At 36.7% G+C, this 23,941-nt stretch overlaps 1 pseudogene; it reads left to right on the forward strand.

Annotated features, from left to right (window-relative positions):
* Positions 1–1,982: 1,982 nt before the first annotated feature.
* Positions 1,983–23,710, forward strand: LOC101610006 (annotated as a pseudogene).
* Positions 23,711–23,941: the final 231 nt, after the last annotated feature.

Consider the following 23,941-nt stretch of genomic DNA (forward strand, 5'->3'; position numbering starts at 1 on the left):
TTTTAGAGAGAGTTTCATGGAGAGCAGGCTTATTTTTGGATATGGTTCTGACTTTGTTTCCCAGCTCCAGCTATGAATTCTGTTCCACTGAGCAGATCAGTTAGCCAAATCGAGAGCACTTGGTTTCCCACCATGAAGATCTGAGTTTTTATTAGACTCCTCTTTCTTTCTTTTTCAGGTTTTTTGTTTTTGTTTTATGAATTTGATTCTTGCTCTAGCCCAGGCTGTCCTGGAATTCACTATGCAGTCTCAGGCTGGCCTTGAACCCACAGTAATCCTCTGGCCTTGGTCTCCTGAGTGCTGGGATTAAAGGTGGATGCTACCATACTGACCTGGACTCCATTTCTTAACGGTTCATGCCATCTTACAAGACACAACCCTGAGGGCCTCATCATCAACATATGAAACCTTTGTGACTAATCTAAGTGTGTCCAAACCATAGGATTCTGCCAATGGTCACCATGGTTCATTCCCATCTCCCAATGAACATGCATTGTTCCCACACCTGATAGTCTACCATCATTAAGTATCCCAGCAAATCCAAGGTCAAATTCTCACTTGAGACTAAAAGCAAACTTGCAGCTGTGATACCATATAAAATAGGAAAACAAATTAAGCTACATATTTCCAGGACAAAATGGTGGCATACATAAAGTTCCATTACCCTTCTTCCAGAAGGAAGGAATAAGCAAGTGGAAATGAGCAACTGTCCTAAAGCTAGACAGAGTGAGCAGGGTGGATATTAAAATCCTGAAGCTTCAATTCTGTTATATTGGGCAAATTGTGGCAGGGGGTGGCCTCCCAAAGCTTTAGGAAGACCTAGCCCTATGAATTTGCAGATGACAGTACATGATTACTGACAGTGTGGATTTGCATACTGCCTACATTTATGTTTTATCTGTTGTACTGGAGTGCCTAGAACACTGCTAATCTCACAATTCATTTAGACATTTTACCTTTTCATTTGGAAGCTTTCACTGTGACAAAATTCATCCTGGTCTCCCAAATTTGCCCTTTGAAACCCCAGTTGGAGCCTTGATAATTCCATAAATTTCATATTCTGAAAGAAGATGGACTTGAAAGTCTGTTTATGGCACAAACTGTCTGGGCCTGCATGAACCATGGCTTCAGTCACTATAAAGCATTTTACCTGAAAGAAGGCCCCCAAAATTAGGGTGTCCTCTGTCCTTGAAACACACTTGAATTTATAGGCTTTTGAGCTAACGATTGTAAAGGAAGCCTTTCAAGGTTAGTTTTTCAATGCTTCCATTGCAAAGCAACCTGTTTGCTTTTATATGAGTTTTTTTTTTTAATTTTTCAAGTGACTTTTCTGCCAAACCCTTTCATGCTTTTCCTTTGTCTATAATCTGGCCTAACAGTAAATTTTCAAAAATCATTCTTTTATGCTTCTCTGTGCTCTCAAATCTCTTTGTAAGTCTGATTGATAGTGGTCAATAATACACATGGCACCCGATGAACGATTTGTTCATTTGAAACATCCTCTCATAAATAAACTTGTCCATTACTTGTGAAACTTCGGCCTTCTGAAGGGTATTCAGTTATAGATACAGTGCACTCAGGTTCTTTGCCATCATCTACAAGGGTAGTTATCAGTAGCACTTCCAATAGATCCCTCATTTACATTTAAAATTAGTTTCCTGGTCTCCTCAGTTTGTGAATCTTTATCAGAATCACCCATAATACTTTAATTATAACTTTCTAGGCATTTTCTATATTGCACCTTGAAATTATTCCAACCTCTGCAATTTATCCAACTCCAAGGACAACTTTAGGCATTTTTTATAATCAACGATACTGCTTGTGGTAACAGTTTTCTGTGGAATCTATTTTATGTTGCCAACAGACCAATAGCACAGAGTGAAATAAAGTTATTTTAGCTCTTCTGACACCATTTTAAATCCAGCTCCATACAACACTCCACTGCAGGGAGTAGCTTATACTCTGCCTACAGCTCTGCCATCATGGAGGACATGAACGAGTATAGCAACATAGAGGAATTTGGCAAGAACCAGACAGATGATAACAAAATGTTTATTGGAGGCTTGGGCTGAGATACAAGCAAGCAAGATCTGACTGAATATTTGTCTTTGTTTGGAGAATTTGTAGACTGCACAATTAAGGCAGATCCAGTCATTGGACAATCAGGAGGATTTGGATTTGTGCTCTTCAAAGATGCTTCTAGTGTGGATAAGGTTTTGGAATTCAAAGAACACAAATTGTTAGACCCCCAAAGGGCCAAAGTCTTGAAAGGTAAAGATCCCCCTGGAAAGAATTTTGTGGGTGCATTGAGCCCAGATACTTCTGAAGAACAAATAAAAGAATATTTTGGAGCCTTTGCAGAGACTGGAAATATTGAACTTCCAATGGATACAAAAACAAATGAAAGGATACACAGATGAAGAGCCAGTAATGAAATTGTTAGAAAGCAGATACCAACAAATTGGTTCTGGGAAGTGTGAAATTAAAGTTTCACAACCTTAAGAGTTATATGAACAACAACAGCAACAACAGAAAGGAGGATAAGGTGCTGCCACTGGTGGTCAAGGTCATAGATAAGGTCAGGGCCAAAACTGGAACCGAAGATTTAATAACTATTATGACCAAGGATATGAAAATTATAATACTGCCTATGGTGGTGATCAAATCTATAGTAGCTAAAGCTGATATGATTATATTGGGCTTAACTATGGTAACTATGGATATGGACAGGGATATGAAGAGTACAGTAGTCAACAGAGCACTTATGACAAAGCATCTCGAGGGGCTGACAAGCACCAAAATAATGACCAGCCATACTTAATGATAGTAGAGACAGCAGAAGATGCAAAGAAACCATCTCACATGCCAGGCGTGGTGGAGCATGCCTTTAATCTCAGCACTCGGGAGGTAGAGGTAGGAGGATCGCTGAGAGTTCGAGGCTACCCTGAGACTACATAGTGAATTCCAGGTCAGCCTGAGCCAGAGTGAGACCCTACCTCGAAAAACCAAACAAACAACAAAAAAAGAAACCATCTTACAGGACAATATTGAAGATTGCTTGATCTTCTGTTTATATAAAATGATTATTTTGGAAAAGACTTTCTAGTACATAAGAACACAGATTTGTCCAACTGTATATAGCTGCCAATTAGTTTCTTTGTTTTTACTTTGTCCTTTGCTATCTGTGTTATGACTCAATATGGATTTGTGTTTATAAAAATATTATTTTCCTGATTCCATGTTAAACCTTAAATAAATGCTTCTTTAAGTGATTTTAAAAAAGAAATGAGATTATTTTGGATTATGTTTCTGAAGGTGCAAAGTCAAGGGGCCATATTTGGTGATGGCAGTGTCTTGAGACTGTGTTGGGCACAACCTGGCAAAAAACAAGTCACATAACTCTGTCCTCTCTATACCACCAATTCTTCCCGTTCTCCCCACCTACCTGTCTTCTTTCCTCTCTCTTATAGTCACAAAGGTTCAACTATAGGGTTTCAGCTCTAATGATTTATCTAATCCTAGTCACTTCCTGAAAGCTCCACATCTAGGTACCATAGAGCAAGTTTCCACCTTCTGAAAATCTCCCAATCTCTCATTAAAAAAACCATTTGGGTGCACTGAACAATATCCAATCCATCGCTGCCTTTACCATATGGTGACTCATTGCTATATTTACTTTTTTATTTTGGTTCATTTTTATTTAGTTAGTTGAGAGTGACAGAGAGAGAGAGAGAAAGAGAGAGAGAGAGAGAGAGAGAGAGAGAGGGAGAGAGAGAGAGAGAGGGAGCGCCTCCAGGGCCTCCAGCCACCTCAAAGTAACTCCAGATACTTGCACCCCCTTGTGCATCTGGCTAGTGGGTCCTTAGGCTTCACAGGCAAGCACTTAATTGCTAAGCCATCTCTCCAGCCCCTTTATTTGCTCTTTAAAAATTATTTTTTATTTCTTTTTTTGAAAGAAAAGAGAGAGAAAGAGACAGAGAGATAGAGAGGGAGAAAATAGGCACACCAGGGCCTCTAGCTGCTGCAAATGAACTCCAGACACATGTGCCACTTTGTGCAGCTCACTATACATGGGTACTGGGGAATCGAACCTGGGTTGTTAGGTTTTACATGCAGGCACCTTAACTGCTGAGTCATTCCTCTAGTCCTTTATTTACTTTTAATTCTGCTATTTTTCTTGCTATTAAGAAGCTCAAAGTCTCAGTTAATATAGTAGCCCATATACTTTTTTTATTAATTAGTTTTCAACTCAGCAAATACAGTCAATTTGGTACCATTGTTAGGCTCATCCATGTCCTACCTTGTTGAGGTATATGGGTCATGCATTCTGGAGTTAGCCCACAGTTATGGGTAGGATAAATGTCTCTGAATAACATGACCCAACATGTGGCTCTGACATTATTTCTTCTCCCTCTTCCGCAAAATTTCCCTGAGCTATGTTGGGTTCATTTTTGGTCTGCTTCAGTGATGAGGTGTTGGGGGCCTCTGGGTCTCTGGAAATGATTTGGTAGGAGTTGATTTTTCTCTGTGTTGATCTCCTTCACCCTTGTGCTTATACCTAGTTCACCAAGAAAACAGCACCATTTCTTGTTTTGCCAATTGTTCTTAGCTTCAGCCTGGGCCCTTTTGAGGTATGATGGGATGGCTCTCTCCTTAGGATCTAGTCTATCTGAAAAACAGAAGCAGATTCTCCAATGGAGAGTAAAGTTAGCACCAGGCAAATGAGACAACCCTTACTTTTTTATAGACAATTTAATAGGTGTAGGCCCTCTTGTAGCCCACAATTGATTGATAATGGAGAGCAGGCTTATGATTGGATATGGTTCTGACTTGTTTCCCAGTTCCAGCTATGGGTCCTGTACCACTGAGGGGATCAGTTAGCTACAAAGAACCCATATACTTTAAAAAAATATATTATTTATTTATTTATTTTACAGAGAAAGAGGAAGAGAGAGAGAGAGAGAGAGAGAATGGGCATGCCAGGACCTCCAAACACTGCAAACGAACTCCAGATGCTTCTCCCCCCACCCCACCCCACCCCCGCCCCGTGCATCTGGCTAACATGGGTCCTGGGGAATCCAACCTGGATCCTTTGCCTTTGCAGGCAATATCTTAACCACTAAGCCATTCCTCCAGACTCCATATATTTTTAATTATTTATTTTTAAAAATATCTTTGGATGGTATGAACATTTTAATAATATCATACATCCAATCCACAAACAAGAGGTCTCGAGCCTTTTATTCATGTTTCTTATCATTTCTTTAATTATAATTATATATATATATATTTAAATTTTATTTATTTATTTCTTTGAGAGCAACAGACACAGAGAGAAAGACAGATAGAGGGAGAGAGAGAGAATGGGCGCGCCAGGGCTTCCAGCCACTGCAAACGAACTCCAGACGCGTGCGCCCCCTTGTGCATCTGGCTAACGTGGGATCTGGGGAACCAAGCCTCGAACCGGGGTCCTTAGGCTTCACAGGCAAACGCTTAACCGCTAAGCCATCTCTCCAGCCCTAATTATAATTATATTTTTTAAGTTCTCAAATCTGGAGTGGAGAGATGGCTTAGCAGTTAAGGAGCTTGCCTGCAAAACCAAAGGACCCAAGTTCAGTTCCCCAGGAACCACATAAGCCAGATGCACAGTGGTGCATGAGTCTGGGGTTCATTTGCAGTGGCCAAAGGCCCTGCAAACTGCACTGATTTTATCTGTTGATTTCTATCCTCCAATTTTACTAAATTTAATTACTAGTCTTAAAAGGTTTATAAAACCTTTAGAGCTGCCTACATATGGATCACACCTTTGCCAACATGGATAATTTTCCTTCTCCCAATATAGTTGACTTTTACTTCTGTTTCTTACCACATTAGTCTCACTAGGACTTCCAAGTCTATGCTGAATAACAGTGGAAGGAATAGGTACATTTGCTTTGTTCCCAACCTATAGGGAAAACTTAACTTTTAACCATGCTTGTGATAATATTGTGAGATTACCACATAGGTCTTCATTGTGTCAAATTATATTTCTTCTAACATCAAATTTAATGAATGTTTTTTTTATTATGAAGGATGGCTAAATTTCATGTAATGCTTTTGCTGAATATTTAGTATAATTAGGTGATCGTTATTCTGTAAATATAGTGTATCACATTTCTTGACTTGCATGTTAAACATCCTTGCATCCTATGGATAAATATAATTAATTACAATATGTGGTTCATTTAATGTGCTGTCAAATGTAGTTTGTTTGTATTTTGTGAAGTATTGTTTAATATGTGCTTACTATGGATACTTGTTTGTAATTAACTTTTCTTATGCTGTCTTTCTTTGGCTTTAGTTTCAAGGTAAGAATTGCCTTGTTAATTAAATTAGAAAGTATTCATTCTTCAATTTTTGAAAAAAAATCTTGTATGACTATAGGTTCTAATTATCCTTATATGTTTGGTAGATTTTTCCCAGTGAAGAAATCTGGTGTTGAGATTTTTTATTTATAAGTATATATATACTTTATTTATTTATTTATTTATTTATTTATTTATTTATTTATGTATGTATGTATGTATGTATTAAAGAGAGAGGAAGAGGTTGATAATGGACACACACACTTCCCCAGCCACTGCAAACTAACTCCAGACACATGTGCCACCTTGTGCATCTGGCTTACATGGCTTCTGGGGAATCAAACCTGGGTGGTTAGGATTCACAGGTAAGTGCCTTAATAGCTAAGCCATCTCTCTAGCCAAAAGCCATATCTCCAGCCCCCAAGAAGTTTTTAATTCCTGGATCCAATTCATTATACTTAGTTTAGACTTCTATTTCCTCATAATTCATTCTATGAAATTGTATTTGCCTAGCATTTTTATCAATTTTATCTAAATCCAATTTGTTATGTAGAACTGATCATAGTACTTTGTTTACTATCTTTTAAAATTTTTCTGTGGCATTAGTTGTGCAGTACTGCCTAAATTTCCAATAGGCAAGCTAGAGAAAATTAAGGTAATTAAGCATTTTTTCTTTCTCTCTCTCTCTCTCACCATTAAATGCTCCAGTTCATGAATGACATATTTCACTTTTGTTTAAAATTCATTAGCCATAACTAATCCTTGATCTACCAAGGTACACAGTTTCCAGGAAGTGTAATCCTATCATTGACTCAAAATATAGGTTCAGAATTATCTAAGTACTAGCAGTAGAGCCAGACACATTTGGCAAACAGCAGTAATGACTAACACATGGACTATTTGGAATGGAAAGTCATGGTTTAAATATCATTTTACATAAGATAAAGAAATTTCAAATATCCATCACAAAGCAAAGAAAGTTCATAAACATTTTGAAATAGATGAGTTTTGACTTTCAATAAAGTATTGCCACTTCTAAACAAGGGCTGATTTTATAAATAGTATACCCACTGTTTTCAACTATTCATTGATAGAGCAATGTAGTACATTAGAAAATGCCTCATAAATTAGCAAATTTTTATGACACTTATATGATAAGCACTCATACACTCATAAAAAGGTATTAAAAATTCATACCTGCATACCATTGTCCAATATATTTTATTTCTAACGTCAGTTATATTTCATAAATAAGACCTTTAAGAAATATAAATTCTAGCCTGATGTGGTGGTGCATGCCTTTAATCCCAGCACTCAGGAAGCAGAGTTAGGAGGATTGCCTTGCGTTGTAGGCCACCCTGAGACTACATAGTGAATTCCAGGACAGCCTGGCCTAGAGTGAGACCCTACGTCAAATTAAAAAAAAAAAGAAAAAAAAAAGAAAAGAAATATTTTCTAGAAGAACAAGAGAAAAATTAGAATTTTCCAAGTTCAAAAGTACTCCTTAATTTATTCAAAGTCTCTGTCATCTTTAGGGACTAACAGAAAGGATTATTTAGAATGCTGGCCATTGTAAATGATTATGGTCATGAAAGTATCTTGCTGATGTGTTAATTTCATTTCATTGATCTATGGTAATTTAATTTTCATTACAAAAACACTGTAACATTCCAATTTTCATTTTATTACAGTCTTCTTATTCAAGAAAGCTTTTTGAAGAATATTATTAGTTTGTAACTCTTTGAATAATCATATAAGAAAATAAACTCAATGCAACTAAAATAATGAAAAATAATTGGAGGAAATTCACAATTCATTTTATCAATTTAGTATTCTTCCAAAGATTTACACATTAAAAAAGAATATTAGGGAGATTACTCACTGGTTAAAGACACTTGTCTGTAAAGCCTGCCAGCATGAGTTCAATTCCACAGTACCCACCCATATGCAGAAAGTGGTGCATACATCTCAAGTTTGTTTGCAGTAGTCAGTGGCCCTGGTTCATTCAGACTCAATCTCTCTCCCTCCCTTTCTCTATAACATACTCTCTCCCCCCATGTCTGTTTTAAAATACATGAATAAATAAAATATGAAACACATTTTACAGTTCAAGGACTGCTTCATTCATTAAACAGTTTTTGGCTCAATATAATATAAAGAATATATATATTAAAATTTTACAGTATCAGGCTATATAAATGCTAGCCACTTTTGATAGAGTGGCACTTATAAATTGTTATTTTGCGAAATCTAGTTTGGATTTACTAATTTGAAAATGTAGGTATGGTAAATTACTACTGAATATTTTTGATTAATATGACAATGGTTATATCTTCATTTGGTTAGGTTTTATAACTTTATTTTCAATCAAGGGGTGGGTGGGGGAAAGAATGGGCACTCAAGAGTCTCTTACCACTTTAAACAAATTCCAGATGTCTGTGTCACTTTGTGAATCTTGTTTTCCATGGTACTGGGGAATCAAACATGGGCTCTTAGTCTTTGTAAGCAAGTGTCTTTTTCCACTTAGTCATCTCTCCAGCCTCAGCTTTGTAACTTAAGAACATTAAAAATGAATTCTTCCATTTTGAAAATAATATTTTTGTAATATATATGTTCTACCATCAGGCAAAGACCAAAGCTGTTAATGAAGTAGGTTCTAAATTAATTACACTAAGCTATATTTCCTGGTCATTGTCATTTTATTTCATAGAAAGGATATATCTGTTTAAACAACTGACTACATATAAATAATGTTATTTAAGAAAAACATGGTTCACTGCAATTTTAACACATTAATAAATCCTGTTGCTGTTAGACCCTGTCCACAGATTCACTCCACTCTGGAGGGTATACTTACTTTTCTCTTAGGGTTTTATATATATATATATATGTATATATGTGTGTGTGTGTGTGTGTGTGTGTGTATCTTAAGAAAAATAAACCATGGCCATTTGCTCAGATAAAAATAAATAAATACACAAATCAATATAAATAAATTATTCATATTTTGTGTGCCACAGTTGTATATAACTTGGTGTCATGCTTTCTTATGGGTAAGGTATAGTAACTAGCATGGTCCAATAAAAGCATAATGAAAACCATACATGTATTTTTGTTTATTTTTCTTTTTATTTTTTCATAAACCATTGAAACATGAGGAAACAATGACCAGAGGACTTTGTGTGATGCTGATCATTCTTGGCTCCATAGGGACCAGAGGTGGGTAAGTACTCCTGCAATGCGATTTTCTCATAGAAGAGTCATTTGAAATTGTCCTCACATTTGGCAATAAAAGGGGGAAAAATCAACAAATTGTTTAAAATAAATTCAAACTCAAACATAATATACATAGCAACTCTTTCATCTTTATGTAAAAATAGTGTGAGAAACTAGGTATTTGCCCATATATAGTGAAAAGGTATAAGAATGCAAATAAATATTAATTGGGGCTATTGATGAGTCATATTATTTCAAATATGTAATTTTAAATTTGCTGTTAGCAATATTTAATTAAAACTTTTTCAAAATTGAGTGATGCTATTTTTGAAGTATGTTCTATTTAACCCAATATTTCCAAAATCAGATAATTTCAACATTTGACCAATACAACAAAATTTATGGGATATATTTTATTAGGTATGTACACAGTATGTATACAGCCATGTTGGTACCATTATTAGCATCCTCCCAGAGCTCACCCTCTGCAGGTCCCTCCATGTTGGGGAATGTGGGTTGTCCATTGTGGGGTTAGCTATCAATTATGGGTAAGAGGCAATGTCTCTGGGCATAATGTCCTGACAAGTGGCTCTCACAATTTTTCCACCCTCTCTTCCATGAATTTCCCTGAGCCATGTTGGGTTTGTTTTAAGTCTACTTCAATAATGAGGTCTTGGGATATCTGGTTTTGTAGGAGTTGAGTGTTCTCTGTCTATCTCCTTCACCCTTGTGCTGATACCAGGTTCACCAAGAAAGCAGCACACTTGCTCATTTCCCCAAGTACCATATGGTTTTAGCTGGGACCCTGGTGAGGTGCAATGGGCTGATTCTCTTCTTAGGATCTATGTCCATCTGAAAAAGAGAAGCAAATTCTCCAATGGATAGTGAATTCAGCACTAGCTAAATGGGAAAACCACTATTATTTTAGAATAGTCGTAGGCCTTCTTGTAGCCCACAATTTGTGGGAGCTTGATAATGAAGAGGGGATAGTTTTCTGGATATAGTTCTGACTTGTTTCCAAGATCCAGCTATGAGTTTCATTCCACTGAGTGGAACAGTTAGTCAGATCCAGAGCAGTTGGTTACACAACATGGCTATGTGCACCTATTGCACTTGTGTGAACATCACGTCACTTTGTTTGCTACTGACTAGGTTAGACCATGAGTTGCTTGGACAGATGTTGGTTATAACCCCCCCCCCCCAGTCGATCATGTAGCACCTCCTGGCACTAGACAAGCTAACTGTCTGGGGACTGACTCTCTTCCAGATTCTAGCCAGGTCACTATATGTTCCATACCAACTGCATATGGTGTCTTCAGCAGTAGTGTTTTACCTCTAACCTTTGGTGGGTCATCAAGTACTCTGACAGAAATCCGTCTTCATTTGGGAAACCTTGTAAGTCTCTCTGAACAACAACTCATTGTGGATGTTAGCTGCATGCTGGTACTGGGAGTTCTAGGCCAATGCAAAGGGAAAGAAGGAAGAAAAAGGTAATATAATAGAGAAAGAAATAAGACAGAGAAGAGGAACACAAAGAGAGAGAAACAGGAGAAGATTAAGGTTATCCTTGTCATACCCTCTCCAGGGCCCTGTGACTCATGTGTTTAATCTAAGGATCTGATGAAGGTTCAAACATTTTGTCTGTCTTTTTGGATATAGAATTTTATGGTGTCATTGCCATTTGGGTCCAATTTTGTGCCCTCTTACCCTCCTCCCCACCCCAACCACCCTATTGACCTGTCCTTAAGATGCTTATTATGTATGTCAGCATCTTGGGCATATTTAAGTTAGGAGCCACAAATGAATGAAACCATGAGAAAATTAATTTCTGTAGTTGGGTGAGTTCACTGAGAAATATCTGTTCCAACTTTGACTATTTTTCTTCAAATTTCATTGCGTCATTTTTTCCTAAGTGCTCTGTAGAATTCTATTGTGTGGATATACCACATCTTAGTTATCCATCGTCTAGTGATAGACATCTGGGTTGATTCCAGCTCTTAGCTATTATGAATTCAGCAGCTATAAGCATGGATGAGCAAATCTCTCTGAACTGAGGCATGGAGCTTTTAGGGTAAATTCCCAGTAAGGTAATAACTCGGTCTGTTGGTAACTCTATAGTCAACCTTTGTAGAAGTCTCCATATTGCTTTCCATAGTGGTTGTACCATCTTACATTTCCACCAACAGCAAATGAAGGTTGGTATTTCTCCACATCACCAGCATTTGTTTTCATTTGAGTTTTTGATGTTTGCTATCCTTACTGTGGTAAGGTGGAATCTTGTGGTGGTTTTAATTTGCATTTCCCTGATGATTAGGGATGATGAAATTTTTTCTTAAGCATGTGTTTGCCATTTGTATTTCTTCCTCTGAGAACTACCTGTCCAATTCTTTGCCCCATTTTGTGAGTGGGTTGTTTTACTTTTTATTGTTTAGGTTTTTGAGTTCTTTGTAGATTCTAGAAATTAGGGCTCTGTCAATTGCACAGCCAGAAAAAAAAATTTCTCCCATTCTCTAGGTAATCTATTAGCTCTGCTTATTGTATGTTTGTCTATGAAAAAACTTTTCAGTTTCATGAGATCCCAATGGTTAAGTGATTGTTTAAGTTCCTGGGCTACTGGAGTTTTATTCAGGAAGTCTTTCCCTATTCCTATATGATGGAAAGTTCCTTTCAATTTTTTTTCTTCCAGTAATAGCAGAGTTTACAGTCTTATATTGAGGTTTTTGATCCATTTGGACTTGATTTGTGTATATGGTGAGATGTGTGTATTGAGTTTCATTTTCCTGCCTATGGTTATCCAGTTTGTCCAGAACCATTTGTTGAAGATGCTGTCTTGTCCCATCCTACATTGTTAGGGCTTTTGTCAAATATCAAGAAGCTGTAGTTACTTGACATAAATCGGGATCCTTGATTCGGTTCCATTGGTCTATAATCCTACTTTTATGTCAGTACCATGCTGTGTTATTACTATGGCTTTGTAATATAGCTTTAGATGAGGTATGGTGATTCCTCCAGAGGCATTTCTTTTGCTGATGATATGCTTTGATATCTAAGGCCTCTTCCATTCTGTATGAATTTTGAGATTTTTTTTTCTATCTCTGTGAAGAAAAATGTGATTTTTATTGATATTGCATTAAGTCTGTATATTGCCTTTGGTAAGATTGCCATTTTCAAAATGTTAATTCTGCCTATACAGGAGCATGGGAGGTCTTTTGATTTTCTGAATTCCTCCTCAATTTCTTTCTTGAGTGCTTTTATGCTTTCATTATATAGGTATTTCACATCCTTGGTTAATCTTATTCCAAGGTATTTTATTATTTTTAATTGATATTGAAAATGAGTCAATATCCGTGATTCTTTTCTCTGTATCTTTGTCATTTGTATATAGAAAGACTACTGATTTTTGTGCATTGATTTTATATCCTGTTACTTTGCTGAAGGAATAGGTCACATTTAAGAGTTTTGAGATGCAGGTTCTCGGGTCTCTTATGTACAGAATAATGTCATCTGTGAAGAGGGCTAACTTAACTTCTTCCTTTCCATTTTGTATTCCTTTTATTTCTTTCTCCTGTCTTATTGCTTGAGCTAGAACTTCCAGTGCTATGTTGAAGAGCAGAGTGGAGAGTGGACACCCCTGTGTTGTTCATGATCTCAATGGGAATTTCTTAAGTTTCTCCCCATTAAATATTATTTGGGGGCTGGAGAGATGTCTTAGTGGTTAAGCGCTTGCCTGTGAAGCCTAAGAACCCTGGTTCAAGGCTGGATTCCCCAGGACCCACATTAGCCAGATGCACAAGGGGGCGCACGCATCTGGAGTTCGTTTGCAGTGGCAGGAAGCCCTGGAGCACCCTTCTCTCTCTTTCGCTGTATTTTCTCTCTCTCTGTCTCTCTCAAATAAATAAATAAAAATGAACAAAAAATTTAAATATTATTTGGTCTTTAAGAGCTTTATATATAGCATTTATTATGTTGACATATAAACAATCCATGCCTACTCTTTCCAGTGTTTTGATCATGAAGTGATGTTCATTTTTTTTAAAGGCCTTTACTGCATCTATCAAAGTGATCATTTTTTTCTGGTTTTTCGAGGGTAGGGTCTCCCTCTAGCCCAGGCTCACCTGGAATTCACTCTGTATTCTCAGGGTGGCCTTGGACTCATGGTGATCCTCCTACCTCTGTCTCCCAAGTACTGGGATTAAAGGTGTGTGCCACCACACCCAGTGATCATGTGGTTTTTGTGTTTAAATTGATTTATGTGATGTATTACATTGACATATTTTCATAGGATGGACAACCCCTGAATTCCTGGGATGAAGCCTACTTGATCAAGGTGGATAATGCTTTTGACATGTTGTTGAATTCGATTTGTGAGGATTTGGTTTGAGATCTTTGGATCTAAGTTCATCAGGGAAATAGCTTTTGTTTCATGTGGCATCTCTGCCTGGTTTTGGTATTTGGGTGATACTATCTTCATGCAAGGAGTTGGGGAGCTTTCCCTGTTCTCTGATTGTGTGGCACAGTTTGAGAAAAAATAGTTTCAGTTCTTCCATGAAGGTTTGATAGAATTCAGCTGAGAAGCCATCTGGTCCCAAACTCTACTTTTTGGGTATGAAAGGTTTGCTTAGATTAGTCTGCTCTGAGTTTAGCTTTGGTAGGTGGTATGTTTCCAGGAATTCATGCATTTCCTCCATAATATCCAGTTCTGTGGAGTAAAGGTTTTTGAAATAAGTCCGGATGATTCTCTCAATTTCACTTATGTGTGTTGTGGTCTCTACTTTTTTATTTATAATTTTGTTAATTTGAAGCATCTCTTGTTTTTTTTTTTTTTTGCTTGATCAAATTGGTCAGAGTTTTATCAATCTTGTTTATTTTTTCAAAGAACAAACTCTTTGTTTTATCAATTTTCTTAATTGTTTTCATAGTTTCCAATTCATTAATTTCTGCTCTGATTTTAATTATTTCTTTCCATCTGGAGCTTATTAGGTGGGATTCTTCTTGCTTTTCCAGTGCCTTTATTAGGTTATTGAATTGGGATCTCTCTGTCTTTGTTATGAAGGCACTTAGTGCTATGAATTTTCCCCTGACGACTGCCTTCATTGTGTCCCATAAGTTTTAGTGTGTTGTGTTCTCATTGTCATTTACTTCTAGAAATTTTGCAATTGCATTTTTTATGTCGTTGACTACCCATTTATTGTTCAAGTGTATTGTTCGGTTTCCAGGAACTGATGGGATTCCTGGTGCCTCTTTTATTGTTAATTTCTAGCAATACAGCATTGTGATCTGATGTAATGCAGGAAATTATGTCAATCTTTCTAAATATATATAGGCCAGCTTTATGACCCATTGTATCATCTATTTTAGGGAAGGTTCATGGGCTGCTGAGAAAAATGTGTAGTCTGTGGATTTTGGGTAGAATGTTCTGTAGATGTCTGTTAGGTCCAATTATATGGTTTTATTTAGCTCTCTTTCTTCCCTATTAATTTTATGTTTGGATGACCTATCTATTGCTCATAGTGGATGACTGACTTCCCCAACTATGATGGCATTCATGGTTATTTCTGTTTTGTCATCAAGTAGGTTTTGTTTAATGAATTGTGGTGCATCTCTGTTTGGTGCATTAAGATTGATGATTGTGATATGCTCTTCTTGGATCTTTTCCTTGATAAGTAAGAAGTGGCCTAATTTGTCTTTTTTGATTGCTTTTGGTTTGAAGTCTATTTTATCCAGTATTAGTATAGCTACTTCTGCTTTTTTCTTATTTCTGTTTGCTTGGAATATCATTTTCCACCCTTTCACCCTGAGGAGGTGTCTGTCTTTAGTAGTGAGATGGGTTTCTTGAAGACAGCAGATTGAGGAATCTAATTTTCTGATCCACCCTGTTAGCTTATGTCTCTTGATGGGTGACTTAAGGCCATTAATATTTAGGGTAATAACTGTGAGGTTTAATTTAATCCCTGCAATATTGTGGTAGTTTATGTGGTTTGGTGTTTTCTTGGACTTTGCATTTTTTGGTGCTCTGTCTGAGTTTGGTTATTGTGATCTGCTTCTTGTAGGCACTTGATGTTGGTTATTTGACTCTTCTTTGTGGAGAATTCCCTGAAGTACTCTCTGCAGGTTTGTCTTTGTGTTCATATAGTTGTAAAGCTGAGTTTTATCATGGAAGACTTTTCTTTAACCATCTATTATGAGGGATTTTTTTTTTTTCGGTGTAGAGTAGTTTGGGTTGGAAAACACCAGTTATTAGACTTTGCAGTGTTCCATTCCAGGCCCCTTTGGCTTTCAGGGTTTCCATTGAGAAGTCTGAAGTTCTGATGGGGTTACCTTAATATGTAATGTGTTGTTTCTCCCAATCTGCTTTTAGGACTTTTCTTTGGTATCAATGTTTAGAGTCTTAATGATTATATGTCTTGGAGAATTTCTCCTTTGGTCCAGTCTGTTTGGTCTTCTGTTAGCTTCTTGTAACATGATGGGCCTTTCTTTTGAGAGAGTGGGAAAGTTTTCTTTGATAGTTTTGTTGAATAAGTTCTCCATGCCTTTGATCTGAATTTCTTCCCCATCTGGTATTCCCATGATCTGAATGTTGGGATGTATAAGTATGTACCACAGTTCCCTTATGTTCTGTTCACAAAAATTAGTGAACTTATTGAAACTTTTGGACTCATGAACTGTTTCTTCTGTTTTGTTTTCCAGTTCTGAGTTTCTATCCTCCATATGGCCGACTCTATTCTTGAGAGCTTGTATAGAGGTTTGGGCTTGTTCATTTTGGTTTGTATTTTCTACTGCTTTTTATGTATTGTTTCCATCCCTCCGTCAAGTGCTATTTTCACATAACTTTCTGATTTTCTTAATACTTCTTGGAATTCATCCTTGCATTTCTTTATGTCTTCATTAAGCTTAGCCAGCTGGTTATTGAGGTCCTCTTTATTTTGCTCCCCTTCAGATCATTTAACTGTCGTTGGAACCCTTCCTGGTTATTTTCTATTAGGTCTAATTTAGCAGGGACAGCATTCATATAATTATTGGCCCTTTGTTGATTTTCTGCAAGTTCTGCTATTTGCTTGGTCAGGGTTGCATAGCTCATATCTTCATTTTAGTGTTCTTACCCTATTTTCTCTTCTACATTTTTACTTGTGACATTCATTGTGGGATTGGACTATCTTGACGGATTTATTTCTGTTTCATTTTTCATGTTATTCCTATTGTGCTGTGGTATCCCCATCACAGTGTAGGAATATTATTTAATTTAGGAGGGATCTCTGTTCTACCCTTGAAGTGTCTTCAGTGATTATTTCCTTTTATGTTTGCTTTCACTAGGCTTCTGATGGCCAAAGGTCCTTCCTGCTCAGAGGGAATGAGCCTTTGAGGCTCTGGTGGGGGCCCAGGGACCTGATGAAGGGTCTTGTTGTTTCATGGTTAAGGGCATGGGGCTGCGTGGTCAGGTGGCCTCAGGGGACAGGGGGTAGGGGCAAATCAGACAAAGCAGATGGTATTGTGGCTGGGCTTAAAGGGGAGTAGGTTGGGAATGTGTGTTGTTTTTGTGATGCTGAGGGGTAAGGGAATGGGACAGCATATCCATTGGGACCATGTAGCAGGGGATGGATGGGACCACTGTGTCCTGTGACAAGGCAGGGCAGGGATATGTGGATATCACATGAGGACTCCAGTGGGAATGTTAGCCTTCTGGCCTGGTTCTGCACATGGCCATAGGAGGCAGCTGCAAGTGGTACAGTGTTTTTGCATGGAGGTCCCTTAGATGAATGCTAGCCTACTGGTCTGGGCCCACACCTGAGAGTAGGAGCAGCAGAGTTTGAGTGTGGAGGTCTGAGGTGGCTTGAAAGCCTAGGGTGGGGGGGCACTAGCCTGGTGGCCTGGGTGCAGGAGGAACCTGCAGCTGGCAGCTGCCTGAAGGGATTGGGGGTCTTGTGGGCTACCTGAGAGCATGGCAATCAATGGATTCCTTACCTTGCTCCTCTGAGCCCTCCCACTGGAGGTCTACTAGAATCTGAAAACCCCTAAAAAAACCCAATGAACACTAAAGGTCTTGCCTTTCCTTCCCTGGGAGGTGAGGCGTGGTTAGGTGGATGCCATCTTGACTGGAAATCTTATGGGATATTTTGTTGTCATTTCATGTACTGTTTAAAATCTTTTGTGTATTTTAAACTTAGATTACATCTAAGATTAGGCACATTTTTAATGAACAGTTGTCACAAATGGCTAGTGGATGCTATACTGGAATAGTCATGTATAGAATATGATGACAGTTTCTCTTTTATGATCTTATTTAATCTCCACAAATTTGTTAAAGTAGGTAGGATAGATATTGCCATTCTCATTTTACTAATAGTAAAGCCAAGTGCCATTAATTTTTCTTAAGGTCCATGGTAGATATAGGAAAATGAAAAATGACAACCCACTGTTTAAAGCATCTTTGGTGCAGTGTCAAGTATTATTAAGGTGTAGCACACATGTAAACACGCTACTTAGATATTTTCCTTCAGAGAATACAACTGATGGCTCCATATATGGACCCTCTGGTTTCACTAGCACATTATTGATGAGGCCAATGCTTCCTAAGAGCTGCCCCTAGTCAAAAACTAAAGCACTAGATGAAGATAATTTTTGAGGGATGCAGCATGCCTTCGATAGCAGCCTACTTTGACATGAGGACTCCCATTGTTTAGCCTTGACCATTCTTGGGGCTACTCTACAATTCAAGATTCTTCTTACTCAATATTTTTTTCTTTATTTTGTCTCAAAAGTCAGATTTAGATTGTTGTAAGAAATCTTTCTCTTTTTCTTTTACTCTTCTGAAAATAATCCCTTGTACATCTAACCCCATCTTGATTCCATATTTTTAGTATATCAGAACTACACATGAAGCAAGGAATGGCGCCATCACCCCTTGATGGAACCAGCAGTTGAATTGTTTAAGTAAAACAATATTCAGACAAATAATTGCTAGGATGATTTTGCTTAACAAAAATCATTGGGTAGCCAAACTTTTCACACAGTTATAAATGCACAGACACCCAGGACTGGTCTGTATTCTTGTTGCTAGCCATTCTGACTGTGATAAGATGGTGCCTCAAAGTTTTGATTTGTATTTCTATGATGGCTAGAAGCAATGAACACTTTTTAAACTACTTATTGGCAGTTTGTGTTTCTTCTTTTCAGAACTGTCTGTACATTTCATTAGCCCATTGGATGATTGGATGATTGGTAGATTTACTTTTTGATGTTTAATTTTTGGTAGTTCTTTGTAAACTGAGTTAATTATCCCCCTGACTGATGTATACTTGGTAAAGATATTCTTCCATTCTGTAGGGTGTCTGTCCTCTTTGTTGATTTTTTTGCTGTGCATAAACTTTTAATTTCACTTAGTTCCATTTATTGATTATTGGTACTATTTCCTTTGCTATTTAAATCATTTTCAGAAAGTACTTGCCTATAACTATCTATCCTGGGGAGTATTTTTTTTTTTCTGCTAGCACCTTCTGTGATTAAAGTGTTAGACTGAGGTCTTTGATCCACTTTGAATTGGTGGATGTGCAGGGAGATGTATATGGATCTAATTTCTTTCCTAAAGGTATGCATCCAGATTTTCCAGCACTATTGGTTGAATAAGCTGTCATTTCTTGCCACTAAATATTTTGGCCAATTTCTTAAAAATTATGTGGCCAAAGCAGTATGGGCTTACTTTTGGGTCTTCTGTTCTGTTACATTGTTTTATGTATGTTTTGGTGCCAGTACCATGCTGTTTTATAATGCTAGCCCTACAGTATAATTTGAAATTTAACATTGTAATATCTCTAGTTGTGTTCTTTCTCTTTAGGATTATTTTGGCTATTTGTGAGAGTTGGTCTACTTTTAAATTTTTTTCCTCAGCATATAGAAAAGTACCTAGCATAAATAATAAATATTTTGGCAATTAGATATTGATGACTAACTACTGGAAAAAAATGAATTTCATGTATGAAATACTGCTCTTGCTTATAAAACCCTACCATATACCAACTAGACTACCTGATTTATATAACTCCAAGTATGTTTCCAGACCCTAGAAGATCCCCACTTACACATAGTAGAGATTATAGAAAAGATTCATTAGCCTGATCTATCTTGTTGCATGTTAAAGTTTGTGTGGTAAAAAAGCTGTACAAATAGCATACTTTCCCTCTTTGGTGTTCTGAATGCAGGTATACACTTAGTATTTTAAGAACAAAAGAGTATGGATGGAGAGATTGCATAGTGGTTAAGGTGCTTGCCTACAAAGCCAAAGGATCCAGGTTCAATTATTTAGGACCCATGTAAGCCAGATGCACAAGGTAGCATATGCATCTGGAGTTCATTTGTGGTGTCTAGAGGCCTTGGTGTACCCATTCTCTCTATGCCTCTTTTTCTCTCTCAAATTAGTAAAACTATTCAAAAAAGAGAAAAAAAGCAACTTAGGGATCAATATTTTTGGATAACTGATACACACAACCTAGATGCTCTCAAATATATCCTGGACTATCAGGAAAGCTTATATGGAGCATGTTATTCATATATCCTTGGATATATGATGAAACCATATATAAAGAAAGATTTACTTGTGAAGATATTTACCATGGTGTCATTTTTGATAGTGTAACTTGAAAATAACTAAATGTATAATAATACATAACTTATGGTGCTTCCATACAACAGAGTACTAGTAGTAGTGCAATTTATATTTATTGAAAATAGGTTATCAAAATTTTGCGTGAAGTGACAGTAATTCAAGTTTAAATAAACATATGGATTTCTGTCATATTTTTATTAAAGTTTTAAATGTAAGGCAAAAAGCCAGAAGGCTTTGAATCAAAGGCAAGTTATTATCTCTGCATTTTAGAATTATGTATCATTCTAGTATTTTGTTCTTACCTTAAAATTTTGATTCTCAACATAAAATTTTGGTTATTAAGTAAGATAAAATGTTATAATGAATACTCAAATGTGTTATAACCAATATTAATAAATAAAGACACTTTAATCCTTACAAAAGAATTTGCAGTCTTATGAAGCCACAATCTTTTATCTTTCATGTTTCTTCTTGTAATATTTTCTATACTTTCTCCCAAACATTCTTTCTCTCTTAATTATACCATGAGACCCAGGCCAAACCAAAATAAGGAAGTAGGTTAGTTTGACTTTGAGCAGTTTCTTTCCTATGCCTTCAGCTTTCCCCTTCAAGATTCCTAGGCCTTATCTACCACTGATATCCTCATGTAAGAGGATAGTAAAGATGGTGTGTACAAGGACAATTACAACAATTCAAGAAAAGTTAATTATTTTATTTAGCATTTAGTATTAACTAATTGTTGATCCTCGCAGTTCTTTCAAGTAGATATTATCATTTTAATTTTGCAGCTCAGAAACTATATTTTTCAAGATTAGGGAAGGGTGGGGGATTGGATGAAGTGTGGTAGACATGGCCAATGCCCCATGTGTGTATAAATGAAAAAAAATCATTAGATTCAAGTATTATGCATTAGAAATACCCATTTTATTGGTTTGCACACTGTGTGTGTTTACTCTGGTGTGTGCATGCCTCTGCACACTCATAGAGGTGAAAAGACAACCTCAAGTGCTGATCTTTACCTTCCAACTCATTTGAGGCAGGGGCTCCTGTTGCTCACTGCAACATTCTTCAGGGTATCTGGCCCAGGAGATTTTGGACTCTCCTATCTCCACCTTCTTTTTCACTGCACACATACTGGGATTACAAATGTTTATATTACATGTCTGACTTCATTTGTGTTCTGGGGATCTGGACTTGAGATGACAGGTTTGTGTAGAAACTACTTTATTCACTGACCCAATTTCACAGACCCTAATTTGTATTTTCTTGAAAGGAAAAAGCAAAAAGTATACTTAAAGCACTGCACATATGTTAAGTACTAGAGAAATGACCAAAATCTTGTTGGTTCAAAGACATATTTTCCCTCCTTTCTATATTGCCTTTATTTGGCAATAATGATACAATATAAATGAGACAGCCTGTGGTATTTCAATGTATCCCCAATGAAATCACACCTCCCCAAAAAAAACCCTCACCACTTGGAATTGCCTCCACCTTTCTTTACCTAACTTACTACAGGAAATTCAGATGCCCAGATGCCCTTTCTTATCTGGTTACCTCTTGTCAATAACCTGTTAGAAGTTTGTGCCATGCTCATACCTCTGGAAACTCCTAATCTGTATTCAATATAAGAATAAGTACACACACACTCACACACTTGAATTTTTGCCGTGAAACTTTAATGTGGCAAAATACACATAACACAAACTTTACTATTTGAACCATAGCAGATAAACAGTTACCTGCCATTAAGTACATTCACAATGCAGTGAAATCATGGCTATTATCTATTTCCAGAATGTTTTTATTTTTATATTAATCAAATAATAAATCCCAATTCTTCCTTCCCTTAGTTGCTAGGAAATGTCCATGCTATCTTCAGTCTCTGTGAATCTAAGTTTTCTGGATATCTAATGTAACTGGAAAAAGAATATTTACCTCTTTTTGTATTATATCTCTCTTATCGATAGTTTACAAACTTTATTCATGTTATAGCAACAATCATGATCTTATTTATTTTCAAATATGAGTATTATTTCATTTTATATGTACATGCTACATTGTGCTTATACATGTGTTTCTGATGGACATTTAGGAATTACCTAAACTTGGATAGTTTTAATAATGCTAAGAACTCTGGTGTAAAAATATCTTATTAAGTTCCTGTGATAAAAATATGAACACTCTCAATTAGTCTACACTTAAACCATATACTGTTTGCTTACATTGTCACTCTCAAAGCAACTTTATGAGACTAAATAATATTGAAATCATTAATTGTGACTTTTTACATTTTCTTCTGTTACTTACTTTGGGGCTTGGATCATACAGATCACATATGAACCCATTTAAGGTATAGAATAATTTAAAAAAGGGAAGAAGTTTTAAATTATATTGGAGATGAAGAAAAGGGGGTGGAAGAGACAAAGAACAGAACAAATTATTTTAATTTTTGTTTATCTTTATTTATTTGAGAATGACAGAGAAAGGCAGATATATATAGAGAGAATGGGATCACCAGGGCCTCCAGCCACTGCAAATGAAATCCAGATGCATATACCCCCTTGTGCATCTGGCTAATGTGGGTCCTGGGGAATTGAGCCTTGAACCGTGGTCCTTAGGCTTCAGAGGAAGTGCTTAACCGCTAAGCCATCTCTCCAACCCAACAAATTATTTTTTAAAAACTATGTCGCAAAATAAAATTAACTGACATGAGAGAAGGGGATTTTGTTTGTTTGTTTGTTTGTTTACCCTGGACAGGTTTGTTGAAACATTTTTGTAATCTGAAAAACTGAGGAAGTTGGTCCTCTGCTTCCTTTCCCTTGATTCCTTTGGTTATTATTGCCTCATTATACAGTCATTTGTACTGTTTTGGCAGACATTTACTATTGCATAAATTAAAGTCACAGAATCTCGTTTTGCCTACAGGTCTTTATGAAAATACCAGCAACATTTTTATTTGAATGTCAAAGTTTGTCAACCATTAAACTGATTGATTTTTCATTATGCAATTCAATAGTACAGGCAATCTTCAGTTTGTATGCAACATTACTCTGAGAAAAAGACTCATCATTGAAAAATCCTTCCTGCTTATACTTTAAAAATGATATTCCTTTCATAAGAGAGCTTCATGTTTTAAAGCAATGTCTATACATGAATTGCTCCCTTCATATTCCTGGTTTAGGAATTCACCTCATGAAGTAAAAGAGCTTTTTTATTTTGTAGCAACACAAGCTTATTTTATTATTTCATTTTATTTTACTCTCAGAAAGGAGCTGTTGTTCATTCAATATAGATTATGGCTCTCATGATCAAATTGAGTGTCTTGGAAAGGGGAGAATCTTTCTGCAGGTCGAATAGGTCTCAGCAGCTGCATTGTGTTTCCTATACAAATCCTTTAAAATGATCCTGAGCTTCTTTTGTAGGCACACCTGTCATGGAGATAGTCTATGCTAAATTGTACGTTCGTTTACCCTTTGGCTATGCCTCTAAAAATGTCAGCAAGGATGTCAATCCGTGCCAAGTACTGCTGGAGCAGCTGTTGGTTGGTTAGGAATGAGAAAGCAACCTTTATATTGGCTTATTTAGTTGGAGCAAACAAAGAAAGATGTAAATTTCCACAGTCACATCCTTGCTTCATTAAGGCAGATGTGTATCTGTTGTTTGTATGTCATGTATTCCCACAGCAATACCAGGAATATAAATTGTCCCTTGTTTAAAAACCTCATCACAAATATCAAAAAGAAAGGAGAATTTTCCAGGAATGAGAAACTTCATAATGTCG

This window comes from Jaculus jaculus, chromosome X, assembly GCF_020740685.1.
Source record: "Jaculus jaculus isolate mJacJac1 chromosome X, mJacJac1.mat.Y.cur, whole genome shotgun sequence".
Taxonomy (NCBI): Eukaryota; Metazoa; Chordata; class Mammalia; order Rodentia; family Dipodidae; genus Jaculus; species Jaculus jaculus.